We start from the raw sequence: 6,000 nt of genomic DNA on the forward strand, positions 1-6,000 counted from the left end.
AAACATCCTCCCCGACTTTTCCTATTATGTAGAAAAGATTTTAACCACAATGTTAATTTAATTAATTAGTTCTTCCTTGGTTGACCCAAAAAGACATAAGAAAACTTCAAACCCAAGGCTCAAATTATCCTGACAGAACCCAGTTTTTATGCTTCCTCCAATAAAAGCTACAAGCAGCCCAAGACTCAGGGAGACAGGCCCTTTGTTATTGTCTCCATCCCACACCTGGCTCCGTCTTTCAAGTTATACTATTCTTTCTCCGTTATCTGGAGTCAAGCATACCTAGCCTTTTATCTCCATTTTTCAAGAGTCTGGGAAGGTACTCGGGGGAAGGTGTCCCAAGGCCTTGCCAGTAATATTGGAGTATTAATTTCTAGCACTTACACTGATTCCTTCATAGATGTTCCATATTTATCCCTTTTCTATGTTCCCGAATATTACTTTCTTTTTCTGCAAGGGCACTAAGGTATCACTCATAATTATTATAAATACCTGGTCTAATGTTTATAAAAATCTGTCCCAAGCCTGTGTCTATGCTGATCTTAACATTGCTGTTTAAGATATATTTTTTCCTTGATTTTAGCATGTTTCATTTTGGGGTAAAAAGTCAGACAAATATTTTGAATAAAATGAACTCAGGACAGTAAATCTGCAGTGTGCGGGTTTTATATCAAGTTGGCAGAGAGTCTTTTTTTGTGTTCTCTCTGGCTGTAGGTGACATGATTTTTTTAGGCAGGCTTATTTAGCCTCCTCTTGCCTTTAGGATGTCCGATGCTTCTTAAGTACATCAGAAGATGCTCACTTATTTAAGAGGGTCTTAACTTACCAAATTAGAAACATGATGATGCCACTCCGATGATTAATCCATGTTTATGAATGTATCTGCAAGGACATTTTCACAGATGGTTAGTTAAAGGGGGGAACTGAGCGGATGTGAGAAACATCAGCTCACAGATTGGTGCCCAGCGGAGTCAAAGTGCAGAAGGACAGAGCCCTGAGACAATCATTCTCTCGTTCTCTCCCATCCCCCACCTCTCCCTCTCTCCTCTCTCCTCCCCATTGCTCTGAGTTGAGTGTTCTCTGTCAAAATGTCTGCCTTGATGTCCTGCCTCACTACAACCCAGAGGCAAGGAAGCCAGTCAACCGTGAACGGACACTCTGAGACCATGACCACCTTCTGCTTTCCCAGGTATTTTGTTACAGTGGTGAAAATCTAAGTAGTTAAGAATAATAAACTAATAGGAAGAATGATGAGCAAACTTTCGCCAACATATTTGAGAATATAAATGTAATGAAATTCTTAGATACATTAAAAGTATCTAGGAAGAAAACTTAGATAGGTCTGTATTTCTTTAGTATACTGAAACTGTCATTAAAGTTTTGGGGGAGTCCAAATCATGGGCCAAAGTCTCATTATTAAATGGTCTTAAATTTTTACTAAACTACCAACCAATACTAAACCAACTCCCCAGGACAAACGGAAATGCTAACTGTAAAGAAAGTCCTCAAAATGGAAGGACATAGTACTTTTCCAGATTAGAAAAAAACCCCCAGTATTATAAGAATGAGTTTTTCCTTATATAGTAAGTAACTTTGTTGGTCAATGAGACGGTAAGAGGCATACTAACTAAGACTTCGGGGAGATAAAGACAAAGATTAGGAAATTTCTCAAGGAAGGGCAAACACAATGGTGCCCACACCAATATCAGGATTTGCTGGAAAGCTGAGTGTGGCCATGAGGCACAGTTTAAGAAGAGAGGTTGTTGCACCAAACAGAATCCAGGCAAGATTAAACAAACTAAAGTTCAGTTAGGCCAAACATGGTCAGGATGGTGTCATAGGCACAGCTGCTGAATCAGGAGGCACATAAACAGGAAGATGCCCTTATTTCTAGGACAAGAACAGAGTGTAATCTCCATTCTTCATGAAGCTTGACTCTCTGGGGCCTCAGTGGCTGGGAGAGAACCCTTCTTTTGCCCTCAATAACACTGCAAGGACACATCTACTTCTGCTTCCAAGTGTGTTCCCATCATCTCCAGGCCAGAGGCTACTCCACAGCTGACTGCTCCTATCCATTGACTTCTCATTTATGGAAAGATTATGCCCACCCTGTCTACTCATGCTGACCTCCATCAATCAAAAACAGTTACTTTTTTTTCTTAAAGACAAGACAGTAGAAGAGGGATATAGGGACTAGTTGAGAAGAGTAAAGAGACAATGGAATGAGTAGTAGCAGGGGTTGAATATGACCTAATACGTTATATACATACATGAAAATGTCATAATAGATAATATATACAAATGGAAACTAGATAATCATGCTTTTATGAAGAAAATGTGAATTTTCTTAGTTTGTCTTATTGGTTTAAATTAGATCTTTCATGCAGGACCTTTGTCTCACCTTTCGCTAGCACATTAAGAAGACAATTAAGTTCAACGGACAGGCACTGCCTGAGCCCCATTATACCCAAGAGTTTTCCTCTTCACTACAGAGTAAAGGATCATTTAACTTTTCTGATTATTTCAGTGGGCTAGCTGAGAGATTTATAACTGACAGTGGGATTTCTTATAGATATTCCAGATAACGAGGTGAACAACGTTGTGTTTAGTGTGGGAGGGACCCAGCCCCTGAAATGTTGTTTACCAAATCGCCAGTTGGATCTTATCACAGTAAAACAGATTTACTTTTCACACACATTATTTTTCAGAGCCATCTGAAATTCAATGTGTGTGCTGAACCTTCAAATATGTTTGACAGAGTTTGTCTGCTGGAAAACTAAATAGCATTGAACTTGAAATGTATTTCCCCTGACTATCTAAATCAGACTGTCAGCAGGACGTACCTAGGATGAAGTGGCTTCTTGGCCTTCCATTTTCAGTGCAGAGTCAGGCAGGAGGAAGTCTCGGTGACCTCGCTGCAGCCTCCAGCTGCTCTGTAGCCAGCCTCTCTGTAATGGTGAATTGGTGGTTTTCTAGTAGCGACATATCCAATGTTGCTGAAGTAGCTTGAAGAATCATAATGTGTAATTTTAGAGGGCCCCTAAAAATGTCTGATTTCTACCTATTAAAACTATGTAAAATTTTTAAAATTCTGGCTATTTCCTAACTGATAGTTGAAGTGGTCTCCTTCCCTCCCTCCCCTCTTTCCTCCACATCTTTCCCTCCCTCCCTTCCTCTTTCTCTCTGTTTTCTTTTTCTTTGCTTAGATCTTTCAGACTATAAAGTTTCCTTAGAATTTTTCTTTCCTATGAGCTGTAAGTTTTGGTAACCCTTGTCTTCCTTCATCTCATGGTATTTGCTAATTTTCCTTGTGCATTCTTTTTCTCTTACACACTGGTTGCTTAGGAGTGTTTTGTCTAATTTCTGTTTAATTCTTGAGCTTTGTTTCTTTTATTGATTTATCCATTTCATTTTGGTCAGAAGAAATACTTCATAAGATTTAAGCTTTCTAATAACGAGTTGTTTTAGAGGCTGGTGTATGCTACCCTGGCACTATTCTGTGTTCCTGGATACAAATGTCTATTCTAACATCACTGGTGTTTTCTGTAATGTTGTTCAAGTCCTTCACTCCTTATTAATCTGAAAGAGTGAGAATTTTTATTGCCTATAATTCTTGTGATATTGCCTTTTTGCATTTGAATGACTTTTCCCACTGTACTACCTTGATATTCATATGGAAATGATTTGTCTAGATTTGGAAATAAATTGCTGTCTTCACCAGTAACAAATCAGGACTCCTCTCTCGTTTTATCCCACCTCAAGGGACAGTGTTCCTTGTTCTGTGTCACAGACATGAACCCGGCAGCCATAATTTGGTGGCTTCCTGCATCAGCGTACTTAAGTGTAGCTATGTAAGAATTAGTTTTCCTCTGCATGCTTCTGCTTCCTCACCTTTGACAATGTATCACTTGCCCAGGGTGTTTTTATGTCACCTTCGCTAGTGCACTCACCGAGCATGGTCCCTTTGCCTTCTCCTCTTTCCTCTGGTGTAGTGTCCAGTAGTGTGGCCTGTCCTGCCTTCCTATGTGGGTGCTAGGCCAGCAAACACAAACACGGTTTCACTTTAAGGGGTCTTCCTCTGTAGGGAGCAGTCTAGAAGTACTTTATTTCTACTAGAAGTAGAAATAAAAACTTTTAAAGTATTTTTATGAAAGATTCCAGAACCCATATACAAGAACAGATCTATGTCTTCTAGGGAAATTTTAAATAGACAAAGTTCACATAAGGCAAGCTTGTTTGTTCAAGTTTTAAAAGAGTGCAGAGAATCTGTACATGGAGATACGTGGGAAATCTGCAAGTTCCTTTGATGGTTTGCATATCGTGGCACACTTGAAACCCAACACTGTATGCTCACAATCTCTGGCATCACTCAAGTATTGTAAGAACTGAGCTAGATTTTCACATGCAAATGTGGACATCAAGTTCTACTCCAAATTTCACAACTGAGGCATTCCTACAGATAAACATAGTTAATGTAGAGAGGATTTCTTTGTTTTGTTCTGGTTTGGTTGTTTCCTCCAGTGCTTGGAATGTAACCCAGGGCCTGGACCATGCTAGGAAAGTACCCACTATGGAAACATAGCCCTAGTTCCTCAACAGAGGAATATTGACAATATATAATTGTGTTAGAAGTCAAAGTGTCTTCATGTTAAGTTATTTTAATTAGCCTATAGTGGCCTTTATTACTTGAAATTAGGAAAACCATAGTTAGAGGGTTTTTTGTTGTTGTTGGAAAGGAAAACTGCCAAGCTAGGGAAAGACAGGGTCTTTCTTCTTCATGAATACCACAAGGACACAACGGATTCAATATTATGGAGAAGTACAGCTGTCTTCAGAAAACACATTTGAATACCTGGGTTATTTATCATTGGGGACGAAACCCCCCTTTATGAGAATAGGTCTGATGCTTAGTAGAGTTGTCAGGTGAACCGGTTACATTCTGTTTTTCCTTCCGTGACACTTCTTTTTTTCCCTAAGCCTTTTGTTTGGGACCGATGCTGGCAGACTATACCTTTAGAAACACCCTGTGCTGTTTTGATCTCGTCAGTTCACATCTTCCTCTGCCTTTCTTTCCTCAGACAGTATGTGTTGGAAAAGAGCCCCTGGGTAAATTAGAATGTCCCAGGTCCTCAGTCATCTCCCAATCACACCCCAAGAAGTGTGACTTTGGGCTGCTTAATTGTTTCTTCCAAATGTCTATACCACCCACCCAAGGCATTTCTGCATCACCCATTCCAGATGTGTTTATAGTACCCTCTCCTGGCATTTCTTCACTGCCTGCTTCAGACATGTCTATACCACCTGTTTCAATTGTTTGTTTATGTCTCCCTTTCCAGGCACCTCTACACCACCTGCTGCAGGCATGTTGTTACCACCTGCATCTGGTGTATTTATACTACCCTCTCCTGGCATGTTTGCACCATCTGCTCCAGAAGTGTCTATTCTACCAGGTTTTTTCCCCTCTATTACCACTCCAGGTTTGTCTATACTACATGCTCCAAGTGTGTCTACACCACCTGCTCCAGCTTTGTCTAATTACCTGCTCTGCCTCAAAAGCAAGAGGTGCAAAAAGCAACAAGTCTGTTAAAAGCAAAACAAGCTTTTTTCCCTGTAAAGTATTACAATCCCTTCCCAACACCAAATTACTAGATGATGTGAATTTTACAACACAGCATGCGTGCCCTCTGGGATTTATTTAGCTAGCTCCAGATGACTCTTTCAGACTCTGTTCACGCCGTGGCTCAGTGAAACAGTGATGTCCTGGTGTGGGAAGACTGAATCTCCTGTGTCTCCTTCCCGGGTGTTGGCTCTAACTGGCTGTATTAGGTTACTTTTTAATCTAACTTCCTTATGTAGATTGTTCAATGTGTTGATTTCATGTCTGTAACATAGATTTACCTCTGTGCTGGCTAGTTTTCATATTAACTTGGCATAAATTAGAGTCATCTGAGAGTGCAGAAACTCCGTTAAGACAATGCCTCCATCAGTTGAGGCTGTAGT

The sequence above is a fragment of the Mesocricetus auratus genome, unplaced genomic scaffold (genome assembly GCF_017639785.1).
Source record: "Mesocricetus auratus isolate SY011 unplaced genomic scaffold, BCM_Maur_2.0 Super-Scaffold_100024, whole genome shotgun sequence".
NCBI lineage: Eukaryota > Metazoa > Chordata > Mammalia > Rodentia > Cricetidae > Mesocricetus > Mesocricetus auratus.